At 42.4% G+C, this 19355-nt stretch overlaps 1 protein-coding gene across 1 annotated transcript in view; it reads left to right on the plus strand.

Annotated features, from left to right (window-relative positions):
* sulf1 (sulfatase 1) overlaps positions 1-19355 on the plus strand; it is a 96639-nt gene that overhangs the window by 29232 nt on the left and 48052 nt on the right. The gene's annotated exons all lie outside the window — the stretch shown is intronic.

Consider the following 19355-nt stretch of genomic DNA (forward strand, 5'->3'; position numbering starts at 1 on the left):
GGCGCACAGCAACACCGTGATGAAGCCTCACGGGACATGTTCTGGCATGTCCAGGCACATCCACAATTTCTCGGATAATCACTCAATGGAAAAACCACCGACAGCTGTCTGAACGCCATCTCAAAGCCGTCCTGTGAGACCAAAATGGAGGTGGTTTTGTCTCGCTCCAGTAGCGAATCCATCGTGATGCGCAAAGCCTCCGCTCGGCTTTCCATGACAAAATCTCTTGTTAAAAGTGAAATCTGCCGGAAAATGGTTGATGTCCAGCTCTTGTGATAACCAGAGAAATGGCACACGATGGTCATGGATCCAGACAGCCATCCGTTTAGAAATTAAATGGTCCTTCAGCCTGTCGAAGGCGGCTTAGGAGCGCGGCGCGCCCCACAGCTGCTGGGGGCTGTCCTTAAAGCGACAGTAACACTTCGTATTCTCTACCAAGCCTGTAACATTTTCACCAAAAGCCAGATAATTTTTTCTAATGGTTTCCAGCTGCCAGTCTCTAACAGTTTCTGAAAAAATTCTGATGGAAAAAAAGCCCTAATCATTCCGCCATTTCCTGGCAATGAAACGACGAGGGGGCTGGACCACTCCTCACTCAAAACCTGCTCACAGGCGAATGACGCAACCAACAGGCGTGGAAAAACTCACGCATGCGCACGAGGGTTCAAGCTTGTCTGATGCAATCACACGTGATTCAAATCCATATGGTTTTTGAAAAAAATAATAAGGTCGGATACTTTTCTAATAGGCCTCGTATATTTGCATTCTAAATTATGAAAATGGTCTTTAAACATGTTTGTGGTTTTTACAGTAAAAAAAAAACATTTTTTCTATTTGGACTTTATGTTTTTGTATGAATTTATGTTCACTGTGTTAATACAATATGTCAGAATGAAAGACAAACTGAAAAGTCACTCAGATGAGGTTGTGCTGAACAAAATGACACCAAACACGACAAAGTAAGTGGTTTCTTAAGGTAAAACCAAAAGTAGTCAAAACGCCCAATTATACCCTGGACTCCAAAGGGCTAAGGTTTAAACCTTGCCCTCCCCTGTGCAACCACATTGGGAATACTGGTAAGGAAAAAATCCCTCAGATGTTTTTTGATTTTAGGAAAAAAACCTCAAGCAGACCAGTCTCAATTGGGTGACCATCCACTTTGGCCATACCAACAAAAACAAACAATGAATTAAAAGAAAATCCTATTCCATTGTTCCACATGTGAATTAAACTAGACAAATAGAGGTAAATTGTTTCCACATATAGACTCTGAGCAATGGTTCTTAAACCAGTCCTCAAGAACCACCTAACTGACCCATTTTCCATCTTTCCCTACTCTGCCACAAGCTGATAGTTCATTCAGGTATGGAACCAATCTAATATTAACAGAGGGGTGACTATTACTCTTACCCTAAACCAAACAGGTTTGGAGTAAGGGTGATATGAGTACCATGTATGGGAAGCAAGACATGCTGCTTAAATCACTCTTACCATTCCTATAATTTGTCTGATTTCTGTGTTAGCTTATAGAGATAAATTTAATTTCACCCCCTCTTCAGTTAGGTACTTCAGTTGGTGTCTTTGTGAAAATTATTGGGGTGCAGTGAATCACAAAACTCACGATCCAGATCGGAATGCAGTTTTTAGTTATGGATCAGGCCATATTTCAGAACATCAGAAACGGGGAAGACTCTTACGATTGAGAGCCAGAAACTAAGTCAAATTGAACCCATAAGCAAGCAGCCGGGATTCAGGTGTCCATCCCATCCATCCTGGCATCCGTCCGTCTGCAGGAGATGATGGTCTAGCATCCAATTTGTTTTTTGCATCTTTTTTTAAATACACTTTTTCAATTTAATTTAAATTTATTTCAGTGATATAGCACCAAATCACAACAACAGATTCAGGTGTAAAGATACAAAAACCAAGATGTTTTAATAATCCAAGGTGACACAAAAATACAACATATTGAGAGGATGTGAATATACAATGAGGGTGGCAGAAGAAATGGACAAACAAAAATTAGACATACCACAGAGTATGAAGACACAAAAATACTTACAACCTGAGGAACAAAGAGGAGATGACAAACACTCATAACAAAGGCAACTGACCCGCAACAGAATGGAAAACAAGGTGTGGCTTATAAATAAGGAGCTAATCGACAACATTTGTGCAAGAAGGCATAACTAACACATACACGTGAATGAACAGAACACACGGAGACACATAACTACACAGACAATATCCAGAGATAGAATAATAACACTGACAACAGAGGGTGAGTAGGAAAATAATTAACAATAACCAATCAAAACCACGGATGAAGAAAAATGCACACACGGAAATAACAGACAGCCGCGGAGGTGAATGAATACAAAAACTAAGAACATCAAAGATATCAAACATATATGACATTCAAAACAAAACCATGAGCAAAACCAAAACCCAGAATACAACATATCAAAGACGAGGAACTAAGAATAAACCAGTGTACACCCGAAGCAGGTGGACGACGCCGGGGCACAGACTGGGAACAGACACATTCACAAATACAGATGATCAACAATCTAGACATCTGACAAACACAAGACATGAAAGTGGCGCACACAACAACCACACGACACACACCGGAGGCAGGGAGGAGTGGCACACTTGACCGAACACACACGGATGACAGCCAGGAGACAGACTCATATACCAGACACAGACATGAATGGGGTCCGTGCATGCGCACGCACACACAAACACACCGGCTCACACATGAACCAGGGGTGCGCCCTCACATACAAGCACACGACTGACAGAAGAGGGGAATGTATGTAACACACAGACAAGAAGCAGGGCAACACACACACATACCTGACTGGAAAATTACTAAGGGCCCTTGGGCAAGGTCTTTAATCCCGTCTTGCTCTCGGTGTGTAGTGAGCGCCTTGTATGGCAGCACCCTCACATCAGGGTGAATGTGAGGCATTATTTGTAAAGCGCTTTGAGCATCTGATGCAGATGGAAAAGCGCTATATAAATGCAGTCCATTTACCATTTTTACCATGACAGAACGCCATGCAGGAGACAGACATGACATACACATGCAAAAAGACAAATAAATACACAATGAACGGAACAGACCCACAACAGGAGACAAATATAACTTGGCTTTCCAAGTGCAAAAGTCAGGAAATGCCCCCCACCCCCCGAAGGTCAGTGCACTGCCACTTCAATCCTGCCCTTGCAATAAAGATTAAGAAAAGGGATTTAAGGTACTTTGAAATGGCCATTGTCCTGAAGGGACTTACTGAATGCCTTTACACAGACATGGCATCTGGTTTGGGTTTTCCATGAATCTTGATTCGAACATGTGAACCTACTAACAACTTTCAAGCCATGTTATCATGCATAGTATAAAGTTAAAGCCATATTGGCAAACAAGCTTGAGTAACTGCAATTTTAAGTAAAGTGATTACCCAGTTTACTTAAAATTAAGCAATGGCTTCATTGACAAATATATTATTTTACATTTACATGGGTTTCTAACATTATTGTGTAATGCATTTGTGAGTGCATTGTCCATACTCCAAGGTCTAATTTAGCAGGACCTAATCTAGATGCAGCCCACGTGCTGTTGCTGAAATTAAAATGTGTGTTACCTTCCTACCTCAGTGCTTTTCCCCCTCGTCTCTCTTCTTTTTTTTCCTCAACACTTTTTTTCTCCCAGCGGTGTTTCCCCTCTTAACCCCTGTCTGTGGGTAGCCTCAGGTTGCTGAGGTTAGGTTAAACAAGCCGCCATCAAAGCCACATTACCACGTGGGTCAGATGAGGGTCGGGGTGCAGCGGGGTGTGTGGTCATGCCCTCCTAACTGGAGGGCATGACTGCCAACCAGCCAAGCAGCACTGGCCTGGATAGATACACGAGCAGCAACTTTATTATGTTCAGCTTTACGGTGTGGACAAAGCACAGCTGTCTGTGTCGCCACACTGAATCACTGAGCGCTGCTGCATCTGCCAAAAGAGAGTGAGTGAATGAACTGTTTTCAGCAAGTAGAGTTGGGGGGAAAAATCATGAAAGTAAGGATTGGTAGGGTGTTGAGGTATGCAAAAAAAGTCCCTGGTGTTGATGGCCAGTAATCTGAAAATTGCACATCTTCTTCTGTGTATCAGGCAGCTGTGTTTCTGAAACCTCCATAGTGGCCTTTTTTGTTTCAACCCTTTGAAACATGGACATTTTTTGTTCCTTGAATCCATCCACAATATTCCTCATCCCTACCACCACCACCCCTTCCTCCCCAGTTTAACTGTGAGGAGTACAGTAAAGGCTCATTTAAGGGGTCATTAGAGCTAATCCTCCAAAACAATGAGGAGGGAGAAAGTAGTCCTCTGACTGGGTGCATGAATAGAGACCTCTTGTTTGTGCCACAGATGTACAGAAGGACTCTGTTCTACTTATATCACACTGGATGACATAAAGTAATGACTCTGTAAAAATAAAGAGTTTAAGAAAATGACTTGAAACATTTTCACAGTGTTCATGGAGTTGGCAGATTCCAATTTAGCTCATATGTTGGAGACAAGCAAGTAGCAGAATGATTCAGAAGTAAACACTGTATGGTTTCTGAATTGTGCATATTGTGTCCTGTATTTGTAATGTAGGAGAACTGGTGTGGCTGGAACTCTGGTTTTTGCCTCTGGGGTGTCCTATCAGAATGGCTTTCATTGTGAACTTTGGACTGTGAGTGGTTGCTTAGCTGCAACATTTGTATTATTGCATGGTCTGACAATTATGTGTTGTTTTGTTTCATTACTATGGCCAAAGCAGATGGTCACCCCACTGTTTCTGGTCTGCTTGAGGTATCTTCCTATAATTATAAAATACCAGAGGAGTTTTTCCCTTACCAGTGTGCGGTTAGCATTGGGGTGTGCAAGATTTAAATCTTGCTCATGTGTAGTGCCTTTTGCTGCAAATTTTGCTATGATTTGTGCTGTATAAATAAAATAATTTGGAACAAGAGCAATCAGAGATCTCTGACGTCCACCAATCCGAATATGGATCACCTCCAAATTTCAGTGGAGTCTTCCATGCCCTATTATGTATCTGTGGTGTAAATGTGGTGAGAATCCATGAAGTAGTTTTGAAGTAATCCTTCAAAGCCTATATAAAGGGAAATCTTGATCCAGAATCCGTATCACCTCCAAATTTAATGGAATCTTCCATGGCCTAATATGTATCTCTGTTCAAAATTTTGTCAAAATCTGTGCAGTAGTTTGGACGTAATCCTGCTAAAAGTAATCTTTCAAAGCCTGTATAAAGTGAAACTTGATCCAGAATCTGGATCTGGATCTAGACCACCTCCAAAATTTAATGGGATCTTCCATGGTCTAATATCTATCTGTGGTGAACATTTCATCAAAATCTGTGCAATTCTGTGTAATCCTGCTAACAGACAGACAGACAAATAAATAAATGCTGTAATAAATGATTTTATTACATCCTTGTTGGACGTAAACATCCAACCAGGTTACAAACATTATCTTTAAAGCTGTTTTAATCCATATAAACTCTAGAAAGTGTCTCGTCTGGAGTAGGCATGGGCCAGTATGAGATTTAGATGGTATGATAACCGTGGGCAAAAATATAGCAGTTTCACTCTATTATGTATAGCTTTAAAATGCGCTTTAACAACATTATGGCTATTTGCATATGAAGCGCACGTGATTCAGGCACACTAAATGACGCGATGTCTACCGCTACGAGCACTATACCACTGATAACTTTAGAGAAAATACCAAAATAATAGTCACTCTTTTAGACATGTAGCATCTGCCCCATGGGAAACATGACTTACTTGGTTAGGGAGAAATGTGGCTGGAATAAGGTCCGGAACTCCGGATGCTCAATACTTAGCCCAGCTTCACCAGCAAAGTGCTTGGAATAGATGTATTTGTCCTTCTTGACATGTTTGTGGGAGAAATTTGGTCAACCACAAGCATGACTCGAGTCCACCGCTTGTACCTCTCAGTGGTTTCAAATATGGGATAAAGTTTACTCCTTCCATGTAATCCTTTGCGGGTATCTTGAATCGCTCCGAGTCCAACACAGGCCATAGCTACGGTGCTTTGTTACCACTGTTTTTTGTTTGAAGGGCTATTCCGTGGAAAATAAAATGAAAAAGCCAACTTGGTCCTTTTAGATGGAAGGAAAAGTTCAGTGCAGGCTTCGCCTCCTTCAACCATGATGCAGAGCTATCTAACAGTTGTCTTTTTGTAAACAGAGACAGAGGTACGCGCCAGGGGGAAGGGCGGCAGCGGCCACCTCCGCTCTGCCTGTCAAGAATTCTCATAACCCGCTCATACCGTAGGGACGGTATAAAGGAAAATTTTAGTGCTTTTGATACTGTGGCTTTTTCATACAGCGGTATACCGTGAAACCGGTTATTGGCCCATGTCTAGTCTGGAGAAACAGAACTAGACATTACCCAAAAGTTAACCTTTCACACATGGCAGATGCGTAGGCATTATGGGTGTTTAGCCCTCCCTTATAAAACACACTTTTTTTTGCCCAAAAAAGTGAACATTAAAAAGTGAAACACTCAGTGTGAGTCTGAGCAAAACACAGATGAAAGAGTGGACTTCTTCCAGAGACTGTTTGTCAGTGTGTCCGGGGACGGGGGCTGTGACTCGCCCGGTGTGAGGGGAATGCTGAGCCCCTCATACCGGGCAGAGAGAGAAACAGCAGCTGGCTGCTGCATGTAGAGCAGGCAGCGGATGAAACTGTGTTTTTTAAAAAACAGACAAACACACTGCTTCGCTTTAAATGTGTAGTAAGCTATTTCAAATGATCAGTGTAGAACATCAGACTTTAATTTACTCTGTGTGTCACTTTGGAAAGGTGTAGCTTTTGTGCTAAATGGATTAGCTGTTGCACTGCCTGCGCGCATGCTCTAGTCTTCTTCTGTGTTTTTTCTGGGGATGTTACAGCACCACAAGCCTGGCATATGGACTACAATGTTAAACGAAGCTTCGAGGCACAGAATTTGCTTCGAACATTTTTTGCAATCGAATTATTTGAGTTACTCAATCGTTTCAGCCCTAGCGTTACATGGGAGTGGTAATATGGTGGCCGGTTTGCTTCAAAGATATTGGTCAATGAGCTAAGATCAGTGGTCAGGACAGAACAAATTCTCATGTGCTAAAATTAAATTGTGTTTTAGGTGAGTGTATGCCTCAGTTTTCTCATTTATCTTGTTTAATGTGCTTAAACAGGTTTTCCCGTTCTGAACCTGTATGACTGCATTAAATTGTCAACCGAATGGAAAGCTCACACAAGTCATGCTTTAGTTTATACAGTACTTTGCAGGGAAAGATAGTAGAGCAATGCATTGCTTGAGTATCTTTGCATGCAGACAGTGTTAACACTACTGTGAGCACCATTGCAAGAGCCTCACGCTGACCTTTGAACTTTTGCCAGCATTTGAAGACGCAGAAGCAGCAGATTAACTCAGCCGATTGATAACATTCAAATCAGGCTATCAATGCGATCATATTACATTTAGATTGATCCAGACGTTGGCATATTCATGTAGTTGTACCTCATGCTTTTTAAAATGATTTCCAATTCGTATCTGTGCATTGTTAAACTACTAGTATTTGTCCCTTGTATTTATTCATACATATATGCATGTATGGATAAAAACAATTTCTGACTGGCACAGTAATTTCAGTGTATTTATGTTGCCACTGGGCTGGTAGCAGAGAATACAGTGTGAGACACATATAGCCACTGGGGCATTTTGATAGAAGCTCTCAAGAAATGTACTAGTACTTTTTTTTTTTTTTTTTTTTTTTGCGGCGGGGGTTGTAAGTGTACTACATTTCCATGGGGGATTGTCAGTTTGAGTGACATTATTTCAAGTGTGCCAAGTTTTACTAAATGGGGCAAAGTTCATAGAGCCAACCAACCACCTGGGCTGTAACCAGCTGCTACGACAGTAATCTGTGGACTCATCTTGTGGCTTAGAATGTAATCGTGTTCATCAGCTTTGTGGTCCAGATCTTATATGTGTACTGGAAAGTCCGTGATGTGCATTAGTAAAGATGCTTTGTTTTTGATCACGGGTCACCTTGAGATGGACAGGAGCCTAATTATCTCAGAGTTTATTCAGCATTCACAGCACTGATGGAAATTAAGAAATTATCCTTTAATGATCTAGGGAGGAAAGAGGAACAGGTGAATAGATATTCCACAGCACAAGAGGGGGTTCACTGTCATCCATGGTACCAGCTGTGTCTTTTTGCCTGCTTGTGTTTTGATCACATCACATTGGGTGTTTTGAATTGCCATGTCAGTTGTTTGAGACAGTGTTGCTACTGACACAACTATGGTTCAGCATGTCAGCACACAGCCCTGAGCTTTCCTGATCATTTTCTCACTTATCCATTCTATGGAGAGGCTATTGTCAGGTATCATTGGAAGTTAAAATGCATGCTGGTTGACTAATTCCGGTCTTGCACAGTGTGAAAGAAATTTTGAGTCTGTTTGGACTTCTGCTTATCACTGTTACCATTTGTCCAAAGGAATATCTGATAAGTGACATCACGCTTGGCAACATAGACACTGCGCTCAGCCAGTGGGGTAGCATTGTTTTATGCAACCTGATCTGAGTCATTATTATCAACAGGTTTGTTGGACTAAGCTGCATCTGATTCTGCGCTTCTGTGGTTTTGTTTGAGTTAAGGTTCTGTATTTACCGTGGGTTTGTGTTTGTGGATTAAAGTGATTGTTTGTGTGTTTGTTTGTTTGCTTTTTAATATTAAAGGAGAGAGGGGCACTTCATAACGGGGCTCAGCTGCCTTGAGCGTGTTTTTAAAACCTGGGTTTTCAACAACAGACTATGGTTGCATATCCACAGCTATAAAAACACCAAATGGGTTTTTAACACTAAACGCACAGCAATTGGTGCATTTGGTGTGACAAGCTTGTTCACTGGAAGCACCTTAAAGATGACGCAAACCTAGGTGTGGACATGAACTGTATACGGACTGGGCAAACTCTGCTTAGGTCTTCTACAGACCTGTAAGAGCAATTTTGAAGCCTAAACATTGCTGCTTTGGGTGTCACCATGTTGGCGACACTTACTCTTCCTATGTCATGGCAAACCCATATTTGGTTAAAGTGGTAGAGCTTGAGTGAGGCCATGTATGACCTGGCTGGGACAAACTATGCCCTAACATGCCCTTATGCTCAAGCTATTGAACAAGCTAACAGGCTAACCTCGGGCCTGGTGTTTATTTGATCATATTTTTGGGGACTGAGTTTCAGTCAGTTGAAATGTTGGTGCACAGACGTTTTGATGTTCCATCAGGAGAATGAATCGCACAAGTCATATTTTTTTAGATGTTTATCACTTGGGTCTGCATTGCACTCAGTATTTTTTTGTGTTCCTGCCATTCACTTTGGGTGATGTTTGATGTAAAACCAGGTCCATTGTTATAATTAGTGATTTAACTGATGATCCTTGATTCATACAGACCGCTTCACACAGTTTGGCATCTCAGCCACAGATTTAATTACAAAGTTTATTTAAGTGTGATTTTGTGTCATGGTGTTTATTTTTAAAGTGATAACTGAATTCATTTCAATGCCATTGCAGTCAAATCAGTCTGAGAGGAAGAAATGCAGCTGTGGACTCAAGCAGCCTGTAAAAGCAGTCTTGTGTGCCATCGTAGACAACAGGCAAGAATCTCAGAAATTAAAGGAATTGTGCAGTCTTGAGCCCACTGAACTTCGTGCTCAAAGTGTGGGTGCAGCTAAGGGGGCTGAAAGTCCACAGCATGTCCTGACTGTTTCCAGGCCTGGCCCAAGCCTTTATAGGGCCCTAAGCAGAATTTCATCTGGGGCCCCCACTACCACCACCTCAGCACCAGATGTCTCATTATTCCATAGCTACACTGTGTGTAATGTACCCACTATCATTAGCATTATCTGTAATTAGCTAACATCATACCAGTGTCATTTTGGCTATTGTTTTTAACCTTACAAGGGTAGCAAACTCGTAAAAATGTTCTAATTAACTTCTAAATGCAGAGTGGTGCATAAGTGTGGCATAATTACATGAACTATTTGAAAGTAACAGAAAAAATAGACTTTTCGATTTTTTTTTTCTTACTTTTTAAAGAAAATGAGTACAAGACAGTAACCCAAAACAAGTTTTGCTTTTGTTTGATCAAAAGCTTAACAAAAGTAACCTCTACTTACCTCCTGGAATTGAAGTTCCACCTGTTCTTTTGTGTTAAAAAAAACTTGTTGAATGATTCCACCACAGTAAGCTGCTTTTTAGCAGGAGTTTGTTTGTTGTAACTCTCTTGTTCACCTCATAAAGAGTGGCATTTCTGCCACTTGGCTGTATGCCACTGTTTTAGATGTTGGAATAAGTTTGTTGTGTTGCTGCCTTTTGTTGCAGTTGGCTTAAGACATGCTGCAAAGTTTGTCGTTCTGCGTTCGCGTTAGCCATGTTGTTGTTGTGTGAAGTAAGCGGGACGGGGGGGGGGGGCTACGGAAGCTCCTGGGGCACACAAGGTGCGCGCCAGGAGAAAATCCTTGATTTTTAAATTTTTTTTAAATTGTATCATCTGTCCACCACAAAAACCTTGAACTAATCAATATATATATATATATATATATATTGATTAGTTCAAGGTTTTTGTGGTGGACATATATATATTTTTTTTTTTTTTTTTTTTTTGCTTTTCATGATTTTGACAAAGGCTATTATTTATTTACTCATAATGTTCATATTGCAATTTAAAATAAGTATTTACTTTAAAAATATTATGTAGAATATTGGACACCTTTTGTTTTTAATCAGGACCACAGGCAAAAGTTCCTTGTTTTCATTGCTCATTAGTAAGTTCTTTTTAAAAACTGAAAGCAAAGTATTATTTCTTGTTTTATTTGCTTTTTTATTTTCATTTATTTATTTTTTGCTGATCAGAAAACAATCTGATCCATGATTTAAAAATCATATCCAATCCAAACCCTGGCTTTTATGATCTATTACACCATTAGTCATAATAAATAAATGAAGAACCATGGTTTACCCATACAACAGAGCCCTCTTTGTGCATGTCATCATAACTATTAAATAAGGAACCATAGTGTTTCCAGAGGATCTCGCGTTGTGCATGCCATCATAATTATTAAATGAGGAACCGTGGTTTTCCCACATAGCAGAGCCAGCACTGTGCGATGAATTGACATAACAACATGCACTCTTTTGCCAAAGTTAATCGGGGGACATACAGATTTACAAGGAAAAGATGGTAAATGGACTGCATTTATATACCTCAGCGCTTTTCCATCTGCATCAGATGCTCAAAGTGCTTTACAATAATGCCTCGCATTCACCCCAATGCCAGGGTGCAGCCATACAAGGCGCTCACTACACACCAGGAGCAACTAGGGGATTAAGGACCTCACCCAAGGGCCCTTAGTGATTTTCCGGTCAGGCTGGGATTTGAACCAAGGATCCTCTGGCCTCAAGCTTAACACTTAACCACTAGACCATCACCTCCCCTAGAGTTCTAACAACAGAAAAAATGTCTGCATGTGTAATCACTGTATTTGTGTGATACACATCAGGGACCAAACCGACAGGTCTGTACCAAACCTTTGCAGTACATTTATGTGTACTGTTACACAAATAATGTGTTTTTATCTGAGTTTCACTACAAAACATTTTAATGGCAGCACAGTGGCTTAGTAATTAGCACTGCTGCCTCACAGCAAGAAGGGCATGGGTTTGATTCCCACCTGTGGAGTTTGCATGTTCTCCCCGTGTTTGCATGGGTTTCCTCTGAGTGCTCCAGTTTCCTCCCATATTTCAAGACATGCAGGTTAGATGAATTGAAAACTTTATAATTCTCCAGGTCTCCCTTGCAAAAGAGGTCTCGCTCTCAATGGGACTAACCTGGTTAAATAAGATTAAATTTAATTAAGTAATGTCAAAGCAGTGACACTACAGTTTAACAGTAGCAGCACATTAAAGCCTTATTGCTAAACAGTAACAACTTTCTTTGTGGCACTCGGCTGAGCATTAGCTAAAAGGGTTGGACACACATACACTGGTATTTTTGAGAACTGGGATTTTCTGCCTTGTTTTTTTATGTTTTTGTCTTTCAATGCCATCTATGCAAGCACTGTTTTTTTTTAAAGTCCCATTAACTGCTATCAAAATCATGCCAAAGCAACAGGTGGTGCTATAGCCATGCTGGCCAATCACAAGCTTGGAGAGTCTGTGTTGAATGTCAACGTCGGAAGCTCACGGTGACACCTGTTTCTTTATATAGAGGACCAGTAAGTGTGTGTGTGTGTGTCTGCATCTGCATGTAAATAGTCCAGATAGCAGCATGAAACACAACACTGTTTTCACTTTCTCCGCCACTGCAGAAATTCATGTCATGCAAACAATGGACGCAGCACACAATCTGATGTTGCAAAACAAAAACGCTGTTTTCCTTGTTTACATTTAAACACGGACACCGTTTCTGACCGTCTCCACCCAAGAAGGAGTTTTGCGAAAGCTCAGTTTTCACTGATCTACAATATGGTTTGCTTGTGGATGAAAAGCCAGAACACATATAGAAATGGCTACATTTTCCAAAACACCTGCCCATAGACAGGGCCTTAAGTTTGAAATTACCTTAAAACAAACTTAAACTATAAACTTCTTGGTATATCATGCAGAAATGTTCCAGATCTGAAGTTGGCAGTTGTTGGATCTTGGAACATGTCCATTGATTAAACACAAAATACGAGGGCTGTCCATAAAGTATAGGTCCTTTTTATTTTTTTCAAAAACTATATGGATTTCATTCTTATGTTTTTACGTCAGACATGCTTGAACCCTCGTGCATATGCGTGAGTTTTTCCACACCTGTCGGTGACGTCATTCGCCTGTGAGCACTCCTTGTGGGAGGAGTCGTCCAGCCCCTCGTCGGAATTCCTTTGTCTGAGAAGTTGCTGAGAGACTGGCGCTTTGTTTGATCAAAATTTTTTCTAAACCTGTGAGACACATCGAAGTGGACACAGTTCGAAAAATTAAGCTGGTTTTCGGTGAAAGTTTTAACGGCTGATGAGAGATTTTGAGGTGATACTGTCGCTTTAAGGACTTCCCACGGTGCGAGACGTCGCGCAGCACTCCCAGGCGCCGTCGTCAGCCTGTTTCAAGCTGAAAACCTCCACATTTCAGGCTCTATTGATCTGACGTCGTGAGAGAACAGAGAAGTTTCAGAAGAAGTCGGTTTCCGCATTTTATCCGGATATTCCACTGTTAAAGGAGATTTTTTTAATGAAAGATGTGCGGACAGGGCCGCGCGTTGGGACGCAGTCACCGCGACGCAGCCGCCGCAGGAAAAACACCTCCGTTGGAAGCCTTAAGGACAAGCTGGAACATGTTCAGCTGTTAAACAATTTCTCATATACTCACTCCACTGAAAGCCATCAAAAGCCGCCTGGATTTTACAAATGGTTATCAACACGGAGGTGTTTTTCCTGTGCCGCCGCACTGCGCCGGCTGCGTCCCAACGCGTGGACCCGTCCGCACGTCTTTCATTAAAAAAATCTGCTTTAACAGTGGAATATCTGGATAAAATGCTGAAACCGACTTCTTCTGAAACTTCTCTGTTCTCTCACGACGTCCTGGATCAATCGAGTCTGAAATGTGGAGGTTTTCAGCTTGAAACAGGCTGACGACGGCGCCTGGGAGCGCTGCACGACGTCTCGCTCCGTGGGAAGTCCTTAAAGCGACAGTATCACCTCAAAATCTCTCATCAGCCGTTAAAATTTTCACCGAAAACCAGCTTAATTTTTTGAACCGTGTCCACTTCGATGTGTCTCACAGGTTTAGAAAAAGTTTAATCAAACAAAGCGCCAGTCTCTCAGCAACTTCTCAGACAAAGGAATTCCGACGAGGGGCTGGACGACTCCTCCCACAAGGAGTGCTCACAGGCGAATGACGTCACCGACAGGCGTGGAAAAACTCACGCATGCGCACGAGGGTTCAAGCGTGTCTGACGTAAAAACATACGAATGAAATCCATATAGTTTTTGAAAAAAAGGACCTATACTTTAGGGATAGACCTCGTATGAATATGCACAGGTGAAGAACTGAGATGCGCATAGATGTTTCCATATGCTGCTTACTTTGAAATATTCAAATCAGACGCTTCCTTGTGCTATGTGACAAAAGCAAAAGATGCAGCAATTTGTTTTGGTGTGACTTTCAGACTGATCATTGACAATGATCTGGACTGAAAAAGTATATCAAGCTGTGTCATTCGTTTACCAGCATCCTTTGCAGGCTTTGGTGCAGTGGTCCTGATATGCAGGGATACAGCGTATACTCATCTCTTAAAAAAAAAAGTGGATTTGCTGTCAAGAGGCTTTACACCAGTGTCACACAATAACTTGCAGGGCTGTTGTGGATTACACACAGAGCTTATCTAGTGGTGTTAACATGGCAAAGAGCACCTAGTTTGACTGCATGTCCACAGTAGATAACAAGACATTCAAATGTACTGTATATAGGCTTGGATCTTTACTTGATCTTCAGAAGTAATTTCAACTCAGATGCCGCAACATGACCAAAAATATCATCCTGTTTCATTTTATTAAATAAGATTATGATGGAGAAATCTGACACAACTGGCTGTGAGCAGCTTCCCACACACGGCTGTATTTGCCGTGGACAGTGGTGGGTACAGCTAACCAAAACGTTAGCTTCAATAACTGCTAATCTGCTAACTGAAAAATTAACTTTTATAACGCTAAACTGCTCCAAAAAATTAGCGGAAGTTACAGCTAACCGCTAATTTTGTATTGACTCGTCTTCTGATAAGCCAGTTTCAAGTTTAAGCACCACTGAGGCTTCTGAGTAAAATCAAAGGCGATTACAAACCCAAAACAAGCAATGAGCCAGAGCGTCTGTCTTTATGCATCCAACCCCCTGCTGTAAAGAAGTGTCATTTACTTTCCACATGCAATGACGCAGACATGTGGCAGGAGACATGAAAAGCAAGGCACTTTTCACTCACGATTTTATGGATAAACAAAACTAATTCCAGACAGTTTATTGCCATTAATGGCAACTCTGTCATTTTTACAAAGTGAAAATACCAAAATAAACCAACCAACCAGTGACTGAGAGGAGATTCATTTCCCATAATGCCTTTTGTCGCATGTGTCTGTTAGCACTCAAACCTTTAGAATTACCACATTACTTTAAAAGATATGTGCTATACTGTGCCACACGTCTGTGTTGTTGCATGTGGAAAGTAAATGACACCTTTTTTGCAGCGGCAAAAGACCTACAAGATCATGACATTCTGTCAGCTCTCATAAGTCTTGGCTGTGATCTGTTGCATTTACATCAAGCTTGCATTGCGACTGAATTGTGCATGTGAAAAATATGTTAATATCCACGATCATTGATGCAACCCCATGCAGAGTAAATTGAGTGTCTATTACGACCAGTAGGATCAAGTTGAGAGTGAGTTGAGACAGTTGAGACAACCTACCATCCCTGGTTCTCAAGACCAGGCACCTAAGTGGCTCTACTCTACTCTATTCTACTCTTCTTTTTTAGATATACCTTAGTATACACTAGTAGACTTCTACCTTAGAATTGGAATGTATTATAGAAGACATACCTTACTGAATTTTCATGTGAGAGTTTATCAAGCTCCCCCTCTAGCTGCCACCTTATCGTGGTGGGGGAGTTTGTGTACCCGGATGATCCTAGGAGCTATGTTGTCGCGGTCTTTGTGCCCCTTGTAGGGTCTCCCAAGGCAAACAGGTCCTAGGTGATGGGTCAGACTAAGGGCAGTTCAGAACCTCCATGACAAGTAAAAAATCAAGGACTGAGATGTCGCCCAGTAGGATTGGGTGGCGGTCGAGGGCGGGTGGCCCGGTGGCCCGGTCCATGCTCACAGCCCCTGGCTGTTGGCATGTGTTGGAGTTTACTCCAGTGAACGAAAGGGTCGCGTCCCTACGCCTTCGGGTCGGGACAGGTCTCTCACCGTTGTCTCGGCCTACGGGCCGAGCGGCAGTGCAGAGTATCCGACCTTCTTGGAGTCCCTGGGAGGGGTACTAGATAGCGCTCCGACTGGGGACTCCATTGTTCTCCTGGGGGATTTCAACACCCACGTGGGCGGCGACAGTGAGACCTGGAGGAGGGTGATCGGGAAGCAGGGCCTCCCCGATCTGAACCTGAGTGGTGTTCAGTTGTTGGACTTCTGTGCTAGTCACAGTTTGTCCATCACGAACACCATGTTCGAGCACAAGGGTGTCCATAAGTGCACGTGGCACCAGGACACCCTGAGCCGGAGGTCGATGATCGACTTTGTAGTCGTATCATCTGACCTTTGGCCACGTGTCTCAGACACTCGCGTGAAGAGAGAGGCAGAGCTGTCGACCGATCACCACCTGGTGGTGAGTTGGATCTGCTGGGAGGGGAGGAAGCCAGTCAGACCTGGCAGGCCCAAACATATCGTGAGAGTCTGCTGGGAATGACTGGCGGAACCCTCTGTCAGCGAGGTCTTCAACTCCCACCTCTGGAAGAGCTTCTCCCAGATCCCGGGGGAGGTTGGAGACATGGAGTCCGAGTGGACCATGTTCTCCACCTCCATTGTTGCTGTGGTCACAAGGTCTCTGGTGCCTGTCGCGGTGGCAATCCCCGAACCCGGTGGTGGACGCCGGAAGTAAGGGATGCCGTCAAGCTGAAGGAGTCCTACTTATCTTTGTTGGTAGGTGGGACCCCGGAGGCAGCTGACAGGTACCGGCAGGCCAAGCATGCCGCAGCCCATGTGGTCGCAGAGGCAAAAACTCTGATCTGGGAGGAGTTCGGGGAGGCTATGGAGGAGGACTATCGGTCGGCCTCGAAGAGATTCTGGCAAACCGTCCGGCGCCTCAGGAGGCGGAAGCAGCTCTCCACCAGCACTATTTACGGTGCGGGTGCGGACCTGTTGACCCTGACTGGGCATGTTGTCGGGCAGTGGAAGGAATACTTCGAGGATCTCCTCAGTCCCATCGTCATGTCTTCCGAAGAGGAAGCAGAGACTGTGGACTCAGAGGTGGACTCATCCATTACCCAGGCCGAAGTCACCGAGGTGGATGAAATCCGTCCTGAGTACCTTAAGTCTCTGGATGTTGTGGGACTGTCTTAGCTGACACGCCTTTGCAACATCGCATGGCGATCGGGGACAGTGCCTCTGGATTGGCAGACTGGGGTGGTGGTCCCTCTGTTTAAGAAGGGGGACCGGATGGTGTGTTCCAACTATAGGGGGATCACACTCCTCAGCCTCCCCAGTAAGGTCTATTCCAGAGTACTGGAGAGGAGAATTCGACCAATGGTCGAACCTCGGATTCAGGAGGAGCAGTGTGGTTTTTGTACTGGTCGCGGCACACTGGACCAGCTCTACACGCTCTATCGGGTGCGCGAGGGTTCATGGGAGTTCGTCCAACCAGTCCACATGTGTTTTGTGGATCTGGAGAAGGCATTTGACCGTGTCCCTGACGTAAAAACATATGAATGAAATCCATATAGTTTTTGAAAAAAATAAAAAGGACCGTTACTTTATTGACAGCCCTCGTATGTATGTGCAAAATAAAACAAAACACTACTCCAGGTATGTTTTTGACGAGAATATAACATAACTTTGTTACAAGCTCAAACGTTGATGTTGTGTGACAAAGGCCTTTTAATAATAACTCACTTAAAGAAATAATGGCAAAACTCACATGTAAGTAAAAAAAACAAACCAAAAAAACGATTAATCGAAAAAATAATCGACCGATGAACTGATTAGTAAAATAATCGTTAGTTGCAGCCCTAGTGTTTAGGCTGAAATAAAATATGTCTTTCCTAAAAAATCAAAGTCCGGATTTCAAAAAAGAAGAGAAGAAAGGACAGGGAAAGAAAACTAAATGAGGGAAAGCAGCTGCTAACCAAATTCTTTGAAAAGAGAGGTGAGCTTGAAAGCTAGCTATATTGAGTTGGGGGGTCTGGGGGACCAAATTTAAAATGCACGGGAATGCACCAAATTGCACCATTTTTCTAGAAAATGGTGCAATTTGGTGCATTCCCGTGCATCCCCCAGACCCCCCAACTCAATATTGCTTCCCCAACTTTAAAAAGGATTGTGACTCCCAGGTGTGATCTAAGATATACATGATTTAGACCTCGTTTGACTACGCATTAGAAATTTGGTGTTTGCGTTAATATAAAAGAACATAACAGTGGGGGGGTCTTCAATATGGCTAGTACCTAGGGCCCAGAATTTGGTGCTACGCCCCTGTACACATTATACACAATTCTACTGAAGTGTTTTTACAGATGGCACTTCATATTCACTAACATTCCTTTATTTTATTTGACATTTAATTAGTTAAGCCCCCTTTTAAGATGGCTTAAATTTTCCAACGGTATAACAGGTAAAATGTGCATTTTGCACGCTCTCTTTGCATAAAATTACACTGGTTTTATCTTAGTAAGAGCTGTTTTGTAAAAAGTAATAAAAAATAAGAATAAATGCAACATTGAAATAAAATTTATGCTCAGTAGTCTTGTATTGGTCATCCTTTCACCATTTATGCATGCAGTCATAGTGCAGAGGTGAAAGTGTGAATGTTTTCTGCAGAGCATTTTTTGCCCTTTAGTCATGCCCGCTTAGTTTCCATGATACATCATTGTCTTTAATATAAAAATAAATCAATTAAAAGACTTAATCTCTACTCATATATCAGTTTAATTAATTAATGTTGGGGTAGTTGAGGGAGGGGAGGGAATGATGCTTTGCCTGGCAGCAAAAAAATGATCATTTTAGGTTACAGTTTTTACTCACTGACATTAGTGACTGGTCCTTGGTTGAAATGGCAGCTGTCCTATTGGATTTGACCAGACTGAGATGTCATCAACTATTTCTTTTCAGGCCATTAACTCAGAATAAAGATCAGTATGTTGCCACTCAGTGCGACTGCTGTTCATAGGACACTTTTGTTTTTACAGGCAGTGATGATGCAGGTGATCGGTTTCTTTGTTACATCGGTTGTGGTGTAATGCTCTTGAATTTGGCCAGGCAGAGAGGTTACTCCAGCAGCGGAGGTGATGGATGGCTGTGCAAGCTAATGCCAATCCTCCACAGTCCAGAACCAGGTGGTGTCCATTTCCATGGCAGTAAAAATCTGATTTATGTGCATATCCAGTTCAGATCTGGTTCCATGTTGCAAGTCTGAATGGTGAAAAGTCACATTAAATATGTTTTTTCCCAAATCTGTTTCATTCCTAAATGCGATTCAAATCACA

Source organism: Thalassophryne amazonica, chromosome 1 (assembly GCF_902500255.1).
Source record: "Thalassophryne amazonica chromosome 1, fThaAma1.1, whole genome shotgun sequence".
NCBI lineage: Eukaryota > Metazoa > Chordata > Actinopteri > Batrachoidiformes > Batrachoididae > Thalassophryne > Thalassophryne amazonica.